Here is a 19,338-nt window from a genome sequence, read left to right as displayed (position 1 = left end):
ATTATTAGACCAACTCTTTAATATGGGATTTTAAGAATAAAGTTCAAATTTCTAACATATAATAAAAGGGAAAGCTAGTAAGAATGTTTAATCCTAAGAAAATATTGTTGGTTGTTGTTTGGGTTTTTTTTCACAACAGCAAGGTGACACAGCTGAAATACACATAACTGTCTTCACTAAATACACATAAATTTGTCTGGTCTTTTTATATATTCATGCTCTGCCAGCTGGTCAGTCACTTCTTGGCATCAATAGCGTTAGATATTTCATTAAAGATTACAAAAGATGCCTCCCAAATTCTATACACCACAGCAGATGATGTTCCTTTGACCCCATTAGCATCTCAGTTTTGTAGTTCATTTTCATCTTAAGAAAGTGATTTTCAGTACCACTTGCAGCCTTGCAGCTTGGGCTTGGTAATCTGCTTAGAATCATAGAATCATAGAATCTTTAAGGTTGGAAAAGACCTCCAAGATCATCACTGCTTCTTCAGTTTCAAATTGAAGAGCTTACAGCTAAGGTATTATATCTGCATAGGCTACATTGAATAACAAGCCTTTTACTTACTTTTTTTCCTGAGAGGGAAGTCTTGACCAGTAAGAAGCTCCTTGATAAGCAGTACTCAAATTCACGGGGCTGAATGTCACAACATCTAAGTGGTTTTCCGGTCACTTCATTCTGAACATTTCTGCAAGAATTTAAACATGATTAAAAGTATATACTTTCTCTTACATCACCAGAGTTAGTGAAAAATCACTGGAAACCAGTACAATATTTTTTTCCAGAAAGCACAAAATTGAACCTCAAACCAGGTACAGGCCTAGGAATGGGATACTCGGGCAGCTGAAGGAGGTTACACTATGGCCCCTGACCAGCGTGAAGAATAACATTCAAAACTATCTTCCTTTTTGCTTCTTCTGTATTTATACTTTGGGCTCATTTGTTCGTAATGTCCTGTGCTGTAATTGTTTTGCCTCTGTAGCCCATGATGAAATGTCATATTAGATGATACTGTAAACTTGGAGAATATTTAACAGCCATGAAAAAGCTATTCTTCATCCTCTTCTGGCTTCTATATGTTAATGTCTCCTTGTCTCCTTCAACATAATCTAGGTTATTTTAGGGGTTCTTTACCTCTGGACATGCTTTCAAATCTCATTATGCAAATCCAGGATATGACACATAGGGAAAAAGAATATATTCAAGTTATTAAATGAGAAATCTGAATTCTTTTCAAGAAGGAGTTAGATACACAGTAATGGAAATTAGAACTGTTAACTGAGAATCAATTTTCCAGCTGTCAGTTTAACAAACAATAATAAAAGTTTTTTTAATCAATTCAGTTGGCTACCTGATGTTTCCTTCAACAAGAGGCATTTTTCATATGACAGGTTCTTGGGAGAAGAGATGACAAAGCCCCTCTACATGGACAGAATGCCTGTAACAGGAGACACCCTGCTAACAGCCCCCTGTAAAATTCCAGCTCTGATGCCCTGCAAGGGGATAAAGCAGCAAGTGGAAGGTGTCCAGTGCTGAGTGAGAGGAGGAAATGGTGAAAGTATAGCTGCAGTGAGCAGAGAAAAAAAAGCAGACGGTGCCAGTAGGCTGCAGGATTGTTGATTTTGGTTTGTAATTACAACTGGCAATCATTTTGAACCACTGCTGCTTTTTCTTAATTATTCAGCTTTGATTGCCATTTCAAGCCAAAATCAACAATCCTAATAACAGAGCTCAGCATCTTCTCATGAAACAGAAAAACTCCCAAGTGTTTGGAACCTGACCTTACAGCCCTGAAATTTAACAGGAGAACTTATTAACAAGAAACCCTTTTGGATCATGGGTTGGGTGCCAATGTATTCATAGCCTACATCTGTAACAATAAGAAAGTTACAGGGAGGATAGTTGAAGTTTTCTTTTGGAAGCTGAACTACAGTGAGCAAAGCCAGCATTTACCGAAGTGGCAACCAATTTCATGCACCATTTTGCTGTAGAGCCTAGTTTAAGGCAACTGTGTGTCTCAAGATTAATCAAAGCCTAAGGCTTTCTAAAATAGTGAACATTTTTTAAAAGAGTACATCTGACTTCTAACTCATTGAGAACTGTCTCATGTATAAAACAAAACTCATCAGTCTTGTTGAGCATTTACAAGTAGTTCAGGAGTATTTTGAAATCTACGTGCTCGGTCCATCCCACATCACAGGCTCATACAGGACAGAAAAAAAAAACAAAAACATTTTGAGCTTGTAAGAAGTGGTCACAAGCACATATTTGAGCACTTAAGTGGTTATCAAGTCCATTTAGTCTTTTGCTGCTAAATAACTTGTGTTTCACTTCACAGTCACTCTTGAGGGTGAACCTCATCTTGAAAGGAAAATAAAAATAGTTTTGACAAAAAGTTACAGAAAATCAGACTGGAAGTTACTTCAACAGCACACCTAATCCTTCTCCCTCGTTGTGCTGGTTTTTGTTGGAATACAGTTAATTCTCTTCATAGTAGCTAGTATGGGGCTATGTTTTGGATTTGTGCTGAAAACAGTGTTGATGACACAGGGATGTTTTATTTCCTGTTGAGCAGTGCTTACAGAGTCAAGGCCTTATCTACCTCTCACACTACCCCACCAGCGAGTAGGCTGGGGATGCACAAGAAGCTGGGAGGGAACACAGCCAGGACAGCTGACCCCAACTGACAAAAGGGATATTCCGTACCATAGGACGTCATCCTCAGCATACAAAGAGCTGAGGGAAGAAGGAGGAGAGGGCATTCAGAGTTATGGCATTTGCCTGCTCAAATAACCGTTACGCGTGATGGAGCCCTGCTTTCTTGGAGACGGCTGAACACCTGCCTGCCAATGGAAAGTAGTGAATTAATTCTTTGTTTTGCTTTGCTTGTGCGTGTGGCTTTTGCTTCACCTATTAAACTGTCTTTGTCTCAACACATAAGTTTTCTCACTTTATCCTTCAGATTCTCTCCTCCATCCCACCAGGAAGGAGAGAGCAAGCAGCTGTGTGATGCTTAGTTGCCGGCTGGGGTTAAACCATGACACCACTGAACTATACCCAAGCCATGCTTGACAGAGTTCCTCAGGTGAGATCCTACAGCCCTTCACAGTCTGTACTACAATTTTCCTGTCTTGGCTCTCATTAATTTATTCCAAACTTTCAACATAAATCCTCATTGTTCCAATTAAAGACTGTTATTTCTTATTCTACAAATAGAACACGAAAAGAACAGTTTTCCCCTTCCTTTAAGTTGTGTAAAGACTATTATGTTTCCCTCTAATAGTCTCCTTTCTTTACATAACTGTCCCAATTTCTTAAGCCTTTCTTCATAAATTAGATTTTCTGCTCCTACAATTATTGTTTTCAGCAATCTCTCTGGTTGAACCAGGTCTTTCTGAAAAGTTAGTACCCAAAACTGGGCATAATATTCCAAACGAGTCTTTACCAAAACTTTATAGTAAAGCGGGAGATGATTTTACATACCCTACAGGTAATACTCCTGTGTAACTATCCTATTAACTCACAACAAAATTACATTTTTTAATCTTGTTCTGTATGTGATTCACTGTGACAGGAGACCCAGTCTAACCTCTTTTTTTCCAGTAAGGAGAATACTCAATTCTCCAACCTCTTATTCTCTGTGTTGATGTAAGAAAGTTATTCCTGTCCAAGCCTAATATCTTGAAATTCTTCTTGTTGCACTGCATTGTGCTACCTTAGACTGCATCTTTAACTTGTCAAACTCTTTCTGAAGTCTAACCCTGTCCTCCACTATGGCTCTTAAATGCTGGTATCATCTGAAAGTTCATGAAAATTTTGAAAAGTGATAGTGAGCTTTTGATAACTACTTTCTAAATACAGTTTTCCAAACAGTGTCACACTAGTCTTAGGATAATTAAATCTACAGAGTGTTTTCTTAGCTAGTTTATAAAATGTCATCAGAGATAATAGCAGAATTTATCACGAGAAAGCAGCATGTCATTGCCTGTTTCTTCCTTATTCATAAGGGCAGGTATTATTTAGTTCCAGAAAGAAATGAGGTGACTGATACAATTTGTTCTTGGTAAATCCATGGTGGCTGTTAACTAATTTCCTTATTATCTTCCAGGTGTTTAATAATACTTTGAATATTTGTTCTAATATTACTCCAAAAATCAAAGCTAAGCAGACCACTCTATGAATTTTAGTTCCTCGTGGCAGACACCATGGCTTCTCTTTCCAGTCTTCTTCCAAGAATTATCAAAGGTAACCACTAATAACCCTAAGTTTGCTTCTGCGGGGCTGCACATTACAGTGAACTTCCTGATACATGAAACCTGTTTTCTTCCTGAAAACATCCAAGAGCTAAATATTCTCGAACTGCCCTATCTTCTTTCTTATTATTTTCTTCTGAGGTTAGCTTTGTTAGATTTAAGAGCATAGCTGACCACTTTCTTGAAGACTGACACAAAAAAAAAAAGCACTAAACAGGTAACCATCTCAACCGCATCTTTTGGAAGCTTATTTTATTATTCTTTTAATAGTGAATCCAGTTTTCTCTTTGGTCTTTCTCTTGCTTCTAATATACATGGAAAGTTCTCGTACTAGCCTTTCTGTCCCTTGCTGCTTTAACATGGTCATTATTGAGAATGTGAGAACTCAAGCATTAATTCAAAGAGCTGGTGTAAGAAGTACAAGGTATGTTGTGGTACTTTCAAGTGCAATTCTGGTGAGCTGGAGCAAGTAGGTCCACAGCAGTCTGCCTTGCAGCAACCACTGGCATTTAGTGGTATGTAGTGGAACTGGCGGTTGTACATGTTCACAAGTGGAATGAGAGCTGGCATCATGTCACATGCCAAGAGGCACCGTCAAAGAGAGTGGAAAAGCAGACAGCACTCTGACGTATGCCACACCATAATCTCTCTCCTTCTGCTCTTTTCGGGTACACTGGAGGTCAAATGTAAGACTGCAAAATGGGACAATTACGCATTTAGTGGGCTTACTGCACCTTGTGAGACATCCCACCCTGTCATACCTACCTGCAGCTGCCCTTGATGTGCCTAGTGATGAATGCAGGCACTGTTAGCCTGCTTCTGCCCTAAGCCCTAGGCAGACCAAGAGGTGGACCGACTGGCTCCATTTCTCTCCATTTTTGTCTCAGTTCCTCTGTCTGTAAATAATGGAAAATCTCTCTCCACCATGCCTCCTCCATTCTTCGAGCAATGCAATTGGAGCTGTGTCAGGGCAGCTAGTTTTTCCTTTGCTCTGATTGCACAATAATGAAAGGATAGGAAGCAAAGACTAGCAACTTTTGAGATTAATACCCCTTCTGTTCTCAGCTGTCAGACTTACTTATTTTTTCCTTTTTTCAGCTAAATCAGGTCATTATACTACAAATCTTTACTCTGAATGAAAGATTAAACTCAGGTATTTTATTTTCATCAGGGCATAATATTCAGCACAGAATAACTGGCTATAATTTCATCTGGATATTTGTATGGGGCCTCCTATCGAATTCCACTAAACCCTTACTGACCCTTTCCATTTTGTTTAATTCCTTTGGATCTTACTGTAGTAGAATCCTGGCAAACAGAATTTTGCATTCAATTATATCTATCTCCACATCTGAGATGTCACGTTTTCATGAAGCCTCTTTAAACAATCAAGAGAATTAAAAGGACTTCAGGGTTGCTTTGTAATAAAAACAGTAATAGAAAAGAAAAAAAAAATCCATAACCTAAGTGTTTTTCCTTGACATAGTCAGTATTTTTTCTAAAATGAGAAAAAAAAAAAAAGAGGAAGAAAAAAAAAAAGAAGCAGGAAATAAGAAAAGGTTTCAGACTACATTTAACTGCTTCAAAGTCAACAATAAAAGTACCACAGTTAAAACAGAAGACCAAAAAGGCATAAGGTCATCAAAACCAAGGCTAATTGAGCTAGTGTATTTGGATAGATGTCATTTCCACTTTGTCTGTACAAAGAGTGCTGTATTGCATATAGAGAGCAGAGCTCATGTTGCCATAAAATTAAAACCAAAAAATATCCACAGTCTGTTACAGCGGTGTTGTGAGAAGCAGGCAGGTTTCTTACACATGAATAGACTCTCTGGTTTAACTACTGGATCTACCTTGATGTTTCTTACTTTACTGATTACTTTACTGATAGTTTCTTTTTTAAAAACACTATAACAGAGGGAACGTATTTTCTCAACCAAGAAAAACTGGCTTTATGCCACTTCTGCTCTACCAGAAATCGACCCAACAGTAGCTTTGGGATTTAATTTAAACAGAGAGAGACAAAGCATGACAAAAGCATGGAGCATAACAGCCCAAGATGGGCCTCTGCTAAAGCACAGGAGGTCTTTGCTGCTGCAACAATGGAACATTTCTAGACTTAGTGTTTCTGTTCATGTTTTGCTTTGTTTTCTCTTAAAAAAAAATATTATCAATTTAGAAGTAAAAGCCTACTATAAAATTCTCCTTCAGAGGTAATAAAAGCTAACAGGACTGACTGATGTTTGGAGCCCTTGAAAAGTTATGCCTCTTATATTAAAGCCTAAAAATGTTTCTGAAATATTAGGAATTATTTTTCTCAGAAGTATCAGATTTTCATGATGTAAAGGTCATGGAAGGAGTTCATATCAGACTAGGTCCTGCACAGCATATTTTGTTGATTCCTTTGCTCTCATGAATGGGTAGCATTTCAGCCACATTTTTAGCATATGCAGTGGAAAGGTGAGTTTAGTCCTTGGGCAGTATGATATAAGGACTCCATTGACTTTGGGCAAGAGAGCCCTAATGAGAATTGCCAGAAATACTGCTTGAATCAGCAGCCACACTAACAAGTTTGAAAGGTACAAGGCAAGCAGTGTCCTCTGAATAAGGAAATCTACAACTCACCTCTTAAATTACTCGTGTCTTCTCTGATTGATATCATTGTGTGCTTTTTCAGTTTTCTCCTTTGGTTGAGCTTTGAGTTTCTCTTGCATGTACCATAGCTGGGAAACAAAATACTCCATCACGAGGAACACATAAATAAAGAGGAAATAGAACAAGTACTGTGTCCCAGTGACAAGAATGGCAAAGCTTTGTTCAAAGTGTGCTGTTGGGCAAATGTTGGAGATTCAACCATCGCACTTCAAAGTCACTGCTCAAGTAGGACCAGGGAAAGCCTTTCACAAAGATCATCGCATGCATGATCCTAAAAGACAAATGACAACTTACATCCAATGTAATAAGGGGCTTCCTCACCAGTGAGTGAGTGAACCATAGGAATAAGTAAGGAAATCAGGATAGATAAAAAATATTTGCAAATATGATTCAGGAGTTATTTGGTCTTCTAGAAATTTTGAATTTCACTCCTCTGTATTTACTTACTGAAAAGGCATGAAAGACAGGCCTCTTTTCCACCATCAGGTGTAAGTGAGACTCTCTTTTCCTGGGCAGAGAGGTGGGAAAAGTAAAAAGTGTGGAGAGTTCTTGCTGACTGGCTGCAGCTCAGCTGGAGCACTGAGAGGGATAACAGAGGGTCGTCACTAGGAAGAACCATCCCAGCACCTACATGTGGCATCAAAACCCTGTCTTATCACATAACCTGCATAAGAGGACTTCCACTGAAGGGAACGGGAGTTCCCATGGATGTACAGAGGATCTGTTGTGCAGATTGGTTCACTGGGTGTTATTTTGTTGTACCAGATGTGCTCAAAATTGAGTGTACATTTGGCCCAAATCAATCTGCCTTGATCACATTAGGCGCAGCTCTGATTTGAGTCTTATCCTGCTAGTATGGGTCTCTGCACCATGCACCCTGAACTTCTATTCTCGGTGAACAGAGGCACTGCCTATCTGCCCTTACACTCTTAAATGTCAAATTTCAACATTTTTTTAAAATACACAAGATTCAGGCTTTTTCAGGATGGATCTGCAAAGTAACTGAGAGCCAGTTTAGGAGCCAGTGGTGCTATTCGCAGACATAGATTATAACCTTTCTTGCTGCGGCTGCTATGGCCATTGCCAGGATTGCCACTGAAAAGCTGTCAAAGCAAACAACTAACTTTTGCCTATTTAAATATACAGATCTGAAAACCAAGGCAATTCAGAGTTGTTTAACATGCAGTCCACTAATCACTGTCACACAAGTGGCAAACTCTGAAAGAGGCCTGAGGCAGAAAAGCCTCACTCATTTCAGTTGACTCTCACACCCCAAGTCCCATTTCCAAAGCGATTTAGGTATCTGCGGGGTCCATGTCACTTGAGCCCAGAGCTCCTTATTAATTCCTGAAAACTGCACTCACCTCCCTTATCACCCCCTGCCCTGAAGCCAAAAGGTGCTCACACAAGACAGTCAGTTCTCAGCTCTTTCACTTGTAAGTGCAAGAAGGCATCTCCAGATCAAAGAAAAAAAAAAGTAGGTTAAGAGGAATAATAATGGATTTATAATGAATGTGGGTTTTTTTACTGAAAAAGTTTCCCCCCTTCCTTCCAATTGATTTAAGCTGAAGGCAAGAAAGGGATAATAAATTTTATCTCAGATATCTAGTAAGGAGGAATCATTCCCTGACATTGTCTAACAGGCTCCTTCAAGTGAAATTACGTACATCTCTTAGCATAAGAGTTTCACTAGCATTCAGAGACCCCCATTCTATGGATATCAAAAAGATATGAAAGTATCCTTAAGAATCTTGCCCCTGAGCCTCAGATTCTTACCTATAAAATTAGGATTACAGTAGTTTCTTACCTCATGGCGACCTTGTAATGAGTAATAGTTTAACATTTGGAGTTGTACGTATTGTACATTGATCAGGGCTTGTATGCTTATCTAGAGATATGAAGTGTCTAAGTAGGTGAGGGTAGTCAGACACAAATTTATGCTTCCTAATGCTCTGAGCTGGCTAAAAGCCACAGAAGCTGCCCTGAACCTGAGCAACTAACCTTTGGCTAAAGCAAGAGCGGGTTGGCCTGTTTTGATCCTATAGGCTTGTGTAGGGACACTCTTGACACAGGTTTCAAGACAAGTACAGTTTCAAATCTACTCTGGAGAGCAGTGTATGGCAATGAAGTTACCAAACAGCCCAGTAAGCTCCTGAAGTCTTTCAGAGGCTTGTGGGATTTGTGAACCTAACAAACTTGCTTGCCTTTGAACATTTCAGGCAGGCAGGCAAACACTACACCACTATCAGAAGCACTGAATCAAATCAAAACACTACTGAAGACTTCATAAAAGACAGTGAGGAAGTCTTTCTTCTGCTTGTTATTGATGGCTGCAAGATAACCTTTATTTATAGTGCCCTCGGGACTTATTCAATAGGATGTAGTGACACTGATGAGGAGGATTATTTATTGTTCATACAGTTGCTTAAAGATGTAAAGCACTGCATAAATATTCTGGAAAGTACCATTGCATGAAAAAGCCCTCAATTATGCATCAAAATCCTTCCTGCATCAAAGTTATTCTGGACTTATTCTTCGCATCACAAGCTATATTTGCAAAGCTCAGAAGGTCTGACTGTATCCATTACTTCACAGTAGCTGATATGCAGTCAATGTAAGAACATCATCATTTCTACCTAGTATTAATATAGTACCAATAATCTGCAAGGCATATTGATAATGGTCTTCACACATCTAGAAGACAAAAACACCACAGAAGCTGTGGGCTTAGGCTTATTTGACAGAATTTGTTAAAAAATTTCATAAACTACCTTAATGGACCACAGAACCTGCATTTGGAAGTGATAAAATGGTACGGTAAGGACTGCATGAGCAACAATAACCTGGTCATTTTGTGTAAGCACATTAAAATATAGCATGTAATTACTAGGTTGTATATGAGCTCAGAAATTTCTTAAGTAATAAAACACACAGCTGTGTCCATAATCTCAGAAGCAAATGTCAAAGAGATTTTATGTACCCTAGAGGCAGGTCAGACAGTGCAGAACAGAGTGCAAAACCTCTGCTGATCATCTTCAGCTATTTCGCTCTTCCTTTATTGTCACTGGCACATCAGGTAAATATATACATTACAGGACAGTTTCCACCAATTCCTGCTCTTGGTGAGTGGCTCCTCGCTTTAGACTAAGATCAGCAACAATATTGACTTAGTGATCAGTTAGACATACAAATTAGTCATATGGCCTATAACAGAGCAATTCACATGAGTAATTGTTCATATTGGAAGGACCTGCTGCCAAAGGACCCCTTTGGCTTCCGTTCTGTGGATTACACTTCTATGAAAACTTGGGTTTTTTCCATTTTTTATGTTTACAGAATATGAATTTTTTTTAGATATTTGAAGTCTGTTATAGCAAATACAATTGAAATCACTCTCCCTCATGCTACTTTTTTCTCTAAGCCCGAGGTCGCAGGGTCTAACTTTTCTCAGAGGAAATATGTAGTCTAAGCTAGTTTGCAATGCATCAATAACCTCTAATCAATAGAGGTATCTCTAGAGGTTGATTTTAAACACCTACCACAGGGTAAAATAAATCTTTCTCAGGAGGCACCCATCCTCCTTTGTCAACTACAGAGCTGGCCACTCAGATCAGGTGCCCGACTTTTGGTGACTAACATCATGGACACCGAGTGCCACCATCATTAGGCTCCAGTGAACCAAGTTACAGCAGACTCGTACTTAACCCATAACCTATTAACAGGACACTGTTTGGGAAACTGAAAGTTTGGGAAGCTGCAATGCTGTCTTTCTCAACCCAGTAATCTGATTATTTTTTTTTAATGGAGGAGGGGAGGGAGAGAAATTATATATTTATATTATGGGAGACACGGGAACAGAACAAAGGGCCTTTTTCATTTTTACTACAGTTGCAGAAAGCAATCCTCAGTGATATAACTCCTCAAAAAGATTTTGTATGCCCAAAAAGATTTTCCATGAAGCTCTTCTGGGCAAATTCATCTGGGGTATATTAAGACAAATCCAGTTACACTGATCTATTACTTCTGTCTGAGTACTTAGTTTTCTTCAATTTAATAACAACATAAGGGAGTAGGAAAATGTTTAAGCAATGAGACATGACATAATATACCATGCTGTATTGTTGATTAATGTGTATTCCGGGTGGATGGGGAGTAAGACAAGTGCCTACACCATATGTGGCGAGTGCATTAATCAATATTAACATGTATTAACAGGTACAGAGAGAGGGTACTGAAGAAAAGCTGATTTTGGAGCCCAGTCCTGCTGCGATGGCAGTGGGGGACTGAATCACATTGACACAAAGAGTCAGCTTGACCTCTGAGGCTGTGACCTTTGAAAAGCACATGTATTTGATGAACTTCATGCCATAGAATGTCGCAGATGCTAAAAGCTTATGGATAGAGGAGAGGCAGTGCAAGTTCACAGATCAGAAATACTTTGATGCTATAAATTCAAAGAAACATCTCCAGGTCAGGAAGTCACTGAGCTGCAAATGATTGGAAGCAGGGAGAGTATCCAAGGAAGTATCATGTATCATGTTTTATACTCTTTCCTAGACATCTCCTTTTGAAGGCACCAGGGACAGGACAGAGAGATAGACAGCCATGTGGAACAATCCCATTCAGTGCTCATACAGTCTGTGTTTTTATGTCCTAACTTTACAACATACAACTAGTTGTCCAGCACTCAGAGTGGAACTCTGCTATCTGCATACCTCCATTGATAAACTGAACAACATCAAGACTTAATTTTAGGTAACTGGTTCACGACCAACACCAGCAGGAATTCGGCATGATCTTCCACCACAGAGACCAGATATCACCAATCACCCGTTCTCGGTGACACAGCAGCTCTCATTTCAAAGCTTGGGTGAGGCACAGTGCCTGGAGAGGTACTGTCTGCCTGAAGGTGAGAAACCAGCCAAGAGATGCAACTCAGTGTAGTACAAGGCGTTTTGGGAACCCCACAGCACCACTGCTCCAGGTGCCAGAGAGGAGTGGGATCCCCCTTGGTACAAAGCAGCAGCTCTTGCTCTCCACTGAATTCAGAAACATCCCCGTTTCCTATCCTGCAGGGCAGAGACTTTATAAAGCAACTGCCATGTTAGGGAAACTGAAGAAACAACAGTAACACATTGCCTATTGGAGCACATTAACATGCCCCACAGCAGTTTCATTATGACTGTTAAACATTTACCCAAGACACCAAAATAAATGTCTTTTTTATTCATGCCCTGCCCTCCAGCCCCTCTGTTACTTCCAGCCCCTCCTGCCAGCACAGGAACCAGAGTGGTTCAACAGTCAAATCAGCCAAACAATGCTGTCAACTGCCTAGTTTCAAATAAATTAAGCTTCTCTAACACTTCTAATTTAATGTATTAATCCACACAACAAAAGCAAAGCTTTTTGTTTGGCTTTTCTCTAATTTATGCAGTCCTGTGCTTCAAAATACTTTTTGAGAGGCTAAGGTGAATTTTAAATTTTACTTTCAACTGATAAATAAATAAACAGATTTGCATACTGACCATTTTCCAGCACCATGATTTTCTTTTTTCTTTTGAATTTAAGGAAATGGCTGCTTTAATGGTGACTGGCTAAAGGTGAAGAACTCTAAAAACTAAACATGTCAGTAAAACTTCTCAGCTATGTCTCGTCCTTTGTCTCCATTTCAGGCAACATGAGGGAGCATCTGTAACTCACATTATGCTATTAGGGTCTGGCCCTGTGTGGATCAATAAAGACCGCACGACTTTACTCCACACTTGAGTCCAAAGCCTTAACTACTCGCTAGACAGCCTGTAATTTCAGCAAGGAAAGAGAGTGCCTGCAGGTGTTGAATTAATGCACCGTGAAAGCAGAACTCTGCAATGTGGCAATGGAGCTAAAATCAGGCTTCTCTGGTATTGTTGACAGGATTCAGCTCCCAGTGTGTTTCTGACATTGGATACATAAGCTACCTAGTAATTTTGTCACATCTTGAAAATAGAGCAGGGAAAAAAAATCCATTTAGACTCTTACAGCCATAGGTCATATTTACCATTCGCTAAAAGACTGTTGTATTGTGAATGAAGCCTGCTTCTTCAGCCTCACAACCCAGAAAGTTTCTTTTGCATTACTAAAACTATCAGAAAGGAACTCAAAAACAAAATAAAGTCACCGATTTCTACGAAAAATTATCTAAATTGCGATGTTAAGCAAATACATCATCAATAAAAGTCCAACTTTGGAAAAATATATTTTGAAAGAAAAAGGTTTTAGTTATAAAAGTTTATATTTTTAAATTGGAGCTGAAACAATATACTCAGTAATTTCAATGTCACTGATCCCATTGACTTTGGATGAGAAAAGTGACATAGGCAGCAAAGAAAAGCCGTCACCCAGGTAGCTGCTTTTTAAGCAGACACCTGCTCAGCTATGCCTCTGTGAGTAACGTCTAGTTGCTGTTCCATATGTGTGACATTTCTGAGGCCAGCTTGTGGTTTTATCTCCCAGTAGCTCAGTAAAGCTGTGAAAATGTAGATTTCCGACTAAGGCCGTGCTCACACCTGTCTCTGTGCCTAACCTGTACCACTAAGTCACCCCATGGGGAGGAACAAACAAGCCTTCAGTATTGAGGTGGAGATGAAGACGTCTGCTCAATGTTTTGAGTACAGCTGCTTTGCTCCCTAGGGCAAGTTTGGAAGTCCTGATCAGAGCTAGTCATCAAGGTGAGGTGAGGTGGTGTAGGCAGCTGCCTCAGGGTGGAAATCAGCCATTGCTGTCACTACAGCTGGAAAGGTGCAGGGCAGCAGCTACATCTGGGTGGGAGAATGAGGACTTTTATCCAAGAAGCAACTACTGCTCCTCCCCTTCTTCTCAGCAACAGTAAGTCAGGCTCTCCAAGGCTCCTCAAGACTCTCCAAGGCTCACCCTCTATTTTATCTGCCTTAGTTTTACCCCTCTACTTGCCAAGATATCTCAGACAAAAAGAGACAGACTCTCCCCAGGTAACTGCAAGAGACTTTTGGTGTCCCAGGGAGTAATAGAGGTTAAGCTACCTATGACTTTCTGCAAAGCTAGGCTAGGTCAAACGTTCTAGTTAACAGATCTACCAGTTATGTCATCTCCCTAATGTACACTTAAGTCCAGTTCTACAATCATAACAGTGTTAGTTGGAAGGGACCTCCAGAGGTCACCTTGTTCAATGTCCCTCCCACTTAAGGCAGGGCCACCACAAGCACTAGATGAGCTTTGCTCAGCCGTGCCTTTAAAATACCCAACATTAGAGATTACGCAATCTTTCTAAGTAACCTGCTCCAGTGCTGCACTTAGGGCAAAAACTTTTTCCTAATGACAAACCTGAATACAGTCTCTGGCTGTTGCCCCTTGTTGTATGACCTGACACCACTGTGAAGAGCTGCAGTCATGTCATCTTTGTGAATGACCTTCGAGCTGTTCCAGGTACATCCTCACCTGTGTGGAGTCAGGAAGTGCAACTTTCCTCAGTCCACTGGTCATGCTTCTCCTAAGGTACCCCATATGCACATGCCTCCCTTTCGACGAGGGTGCACTGTTAGATCCTATTTCATTTGGCATCCACCTGGCCCTTTTCAGCAGAGTCACCATTCAGGCAGTCAGTTCCCAGGATTATTGGTGTGTGAGTTTACTTTAGGCAGAGGACCAGAGAAAGAATTAAAACAAACACAGCACTGTATATCCATAGGAGCCCAAAAATAATATGTCCAACTCTCACTATCCCCTTAGTTCCCCATTCTGCACTCAGTGTGAGTGCTAGAATCTGTCCCATGTTATGATTAAATTCAGTTGTCAGAATGGCCTGTACAAGAACATCCACAGATGCTTTTAAAATCAGGCTTAAAATCATTACTTTCTCAAAGACAATTAGGGTGATTGCTATTGGCTTGGTCAATATTTATGTGTGTTGGGTGCATGGGTGACAGCATACATGAGAACAGGGGAAGGAGTCCCCAGTTTCACCTGCTATGTCCACACAACCAAGCAGTGCAGCCCAACAGAGGTGGATTTATTCAGTGAAATAGGGGACTCACTATACACTTCATTAAAATTTCAGGGCATTTTATTTTTTACTAGCTCCACTTTGTTCCTATGAGCTTGACCAGCCACAAACACAGTGAATTAGGCACAAGCTGAGACCATAACTTTCAGTTTACTGTCATGTACTCCAAGACCTCTCTACAATGTGAACCAAAGTATCATAAACTGGAAAGATTAAGATTTGTGGTTCAGAAGTGCTCTTCTGATTTGCATGAAAATGCTAATGCAGAGGTACCTGCAGTCTCTTCTTTGTGCACTTCCTGACCCTACTTCTTATCTCTCAGTAGCATATAGTGTGCCTTACTCTGAGTCCCTGTGAACCAATATATTCCTGTGATTACAAGTGGATTTCAGGCGTCAGCACCTTTTTTCTTTACCTCATACCTGCAGTTCAAGAATCATTATTGTTTCCTTCTGTGCCTCATGTCTCTCATTGCCTCTTTTTTATGGCATGTACTAGTGCAAGCCTACATCCTTCTTGAAACATTTGAAGGTTGCTCAGTTTATTTACATTCAGTAGCACATTAATACTTTCCACTATGACACATTAATACTTCCCACTCTGCAAAATGAGCTCTTACCTATTCCTTGGACATTAATTTACCTGAATACGATAGTCAGAACTCTCTGACATTGTTAAAGTTAACGATCTGATACTTTACAAGACAAGAGACATTTCAAATCAAATTGATCGTATTAATAGTTTTATTGAGCAACATTAACAGAAGTGTGTTGTTCCACAATGTCCTCAAGCAAAGCCTTTATTGTCACATTAATGGTGACAGAATGTCCAAATCCAGAGTAAGAGACACTTTTTATTTCTGTAACATATAATTACAGATAGCCTAAAATTCTAGATTAGAAACTGATAACTATAAGGCTCTGCTTGAAAGCCTTATCTTCTGTTGAAATGTATGGATAACTGCTGCACTCAAATCACCCCACTTTATTGACAGATTCTCTGTGTTGCCAGCTGCCTGTGCTAGGGAAGAGGAATACCTGGTGGAAAGGGGATGAATGAATTTGTTGCTGAGATATGGAAATATACGAGAGTCCATTTGATGTTAGGAAGAGGGGAAAGTACACAGCATCTTGAAAAGTAAGACTTTCTAAGCAGTAGATCTAATGAGCAGTTTTTCACAGAGATCACAGGCTAAATTCATCAAACTTCTCTTCTTGCAACGTCCATGTCATTTAGGTCAAGCTGAATGCCAAGCATCATTAAAATATTGCAGAATATTTAATTCTTAAAACTTTCTCCATGTCAGATTGCCAAGTGATCTTTCCAATACAGACACGACCTAAAGCAGCATATCTAAATAAACAAATATGACCAATCAACTAATGCCAGATACCTTCGAGCAGGTGCAACAGGATTATCTGACATAGTTTATGGTGTTTTGATGAAAAGAGAGTATCTTCTGCTACTTTACTTTCAGTATCCAAACAACTGAAAGCTGGGGGAAGCACAGTTCAATGAAATCTTCCATCTCCATCCTCCCTTCCCATTGGGTGTATTTGCCTAAAATGGCACATCCAGAGAAGAAAACTGTTACCCTAAATAACAGGGGTCATATATGATGCAATATAATAATGAGTTCAGCCTTCAAGGTGCTTTGTCCAGACCACCACTGAGAGGGACCCACCTTGGGTGCCCTGGCTGTTTCTCTCTACTGACAGCATTAGGTGGCAAGCAACCTGAATTGCACATCGCTCCCTCAGTGTTAGACACCATGCTAACTGTAAGGCTCACATTAGACAAATACACTAAGTAGGCTGATTACCATACCAAATAGATGTTTTGGATAACGTCTGAACCATGTAGCAGTGATCAAAACTGTGGCTTGCAAGGGCTTTCAGTTTTCAGCCTGTCTTCCTTTACAGTGTTTCCAATTAAAAGTGCAAGGCAGTCTGTGGGACCACAATCCATTGAAGCAAAAGGCTTGGGAGCCATTGCCTTAGAAGAGCAAGATCCTATCAAGTTGTCTAAGCAACCTTTAGTCACATAGGGTTTTGGCTCCCTGCTAGATCAACAAATAGAAAAGGCAATAAAGACCATCCCAAATAATAGAGTAATGAAGTTCACCTGGTAAACCCTCTGCCACTTTTTCCATGCTTTGCTGCTTTCTCCTCAGGTACAAGGGACTTTCTCTGCCTACAGTTTTCAAGAGATAGCCTTTGAAACTTTGTATGATGCAACAAAGTTTGACAACAATCCGGCAAGGTCTGCAGCTGAAAAAGGAGGCGGCAGCAATCAGGGGAGAGAGCCGCAGACAATTGTTCCACAGCTGCCATTGCCGAATTGTAAGCCCGCGTTTGTGAACTAAAAAATCTATCTCAGATAATTGACATTTATTTGATTGAAACAGCAGGGTGCCCTCCATCAGAATGGGAGGAGACCATATGGAATAACAGTATGAGTGGAGATAATGTTTGTCTGCTGAGTGTGTCAATGTGTTTAGAGATTATTCATAGGGCTCTAGGGATTCCAGTATGGTAATGTTTCAGCTAAATTAGAATCAGATTAATTGCTCTAATCTAATGGAAAGACAATGTTTATCAAATTATTGCTCCTTCACCACATGATATTGCAGTGTCATTACTCTTTGAGTTAAAAAAAAAAAAAATCAAAAGGCTCTCTTGTATCACATCTGCTCAAGAGCTCCGTAACAGTGCTCATTTCTGCACAGGAGAGTTAATGCAGTTTATAACTCTATGAAGGAACTAATGAATTAGAGTGAAAGCTTTGCAGAAGATAAATCCTCCATATTGTGGGTAGACCTTAAACTACATTAATTAGAATTACTTTGCCTTGTTTGAGTCTTGGGCTTTTTGGGAGGGAGTACTTTATTTTTGCTTAAATTTTGATATATTTTTGCTTGTTTTAAATTTTATTTCAGTGGAAGAGGGGATTTTTTCCTAGTAAGTAGCACTAAAGCTAAACAATATAGCAACAAATTAATTCTTTCCTCATTTGCTCTCACCTTCTTTAATTTTCTTTTCATCAAAAATTGAGTGCACAGACAAGATGCCTAAAATTCTTCAGATATACTTTACATTATTTAATGCTTAGGTCATTTTAGATCACCTGTCAAATGCCAACATTGAGGAGACATGGAGCTCTTCAGCTCCTTTAAAATGCAGTGGAAACATGCAGTTTTGGTAGCACTGCACTGCAGTGAGAGTTAGATGCTTCTTTAATCATTCAGGGGCTTGAATGGTGCAAGAATGGGCTCCAGGGATGTTTTGGAAAAGCTGGTTTTTTCCCTCTCAGTATTTTAGAATATTATCAGTATATGCTCTACACGGAAAGCCCAGTGTTAAAATACTAGCCCTTTTTAACCAGTACCTAGTAAGCACGATCCTCAAAAGGAGGAGAAACACGACCTCTTCTCAAAAGTGCTGATAAACCAACCAGGAATACCCCTCCAGTCTGATTTTCCACTGTGTTACACTGACATGCTGCTACTGAAAAGCCCTGGAGTTCACAGGACTTTGTGTATCAAACTGGAATGATAGAAGACAGTCAGGCACTTTGTCTCTGCTTAATTTATAATGGTGACACTGTTTTGCGAGGCATTCAGGCTGCATGCTTAAGAGAGCACTGAACAAATATTTTCTAGGCTTCTATAGTAACTAATAGTTGCTCCTGTCTTAAAAGGGTCATATATCCTCTCAAGACATACTTCACTGAAATTCTATTTAAGAGAAGCGAATACCTTTGTTAGTGGAGTCTCCATAATGCATATTAAAACACATAGTTTACAAAAGTGGCCCAAACAACCGTGAGAGTGATTCAGTGCTGAGCAGAAAGCAGTGCTTACACATTCTGTCCCTGGTAGCTTTATCTCCCAGGTACAACCTTACACAAAGATGCCAAGTTTTTAAGGCAGAGCCCATTGGCAGCAGGGTATTTGTTGTGACAGTGTTTTAAAATTCACTGTTTCCATAACCCATTCCCTCACACATTTTCCTCAGATACATACAACTGGGTTTTCTAGCACTTCTGGACAGACAAACCCTCTCACAAGCTTTTTTATTTGTGAGATATTAAAAGCTCATGGCAACTCTTCTGCCTAAGGCTTTGAGTTTTAAGCCTTACTGTATAAAACCTGGATCAAAGTTAAAGTGGCGTACGCGATTTGAATTGGGCTGCATAAACCAGATGTGCTGTGAAGCCACGATAACAAAGCCCTAGCCACTCGCTCTTTTCCGAGCCTCATTGCAGAGCTGTTGTTATACTCTTTTCGGCCACCCAGCTTTTTACATAACTGTTTGAAACTAACAGGAACATCTGTCCTCTTTCTTGGAGTTTTCCCACTGCTTTTGAAGTGAGTAAGGCTCCAGAAAGAGCCGTGCTCTATGGCAGAGAGAC

This window comes from Chlamydotis macqueenii, chromosome 3, assembly GCF_036417535.1.
Source record: "Chlamydotis macqueenii isolate bChlMac1 chromosome 3, bChlMac1.mat, whole genome shotgun sequence".
NCBI classification, from domain to species: Eukaryota; Metazoa; Chordata; class Aves; order Otidiformes; family Otididae; genus Chlamydotis; species Chlamydotis macqueenii.
Note: the sequence above shows the minus strand (reverse complement) of the source record.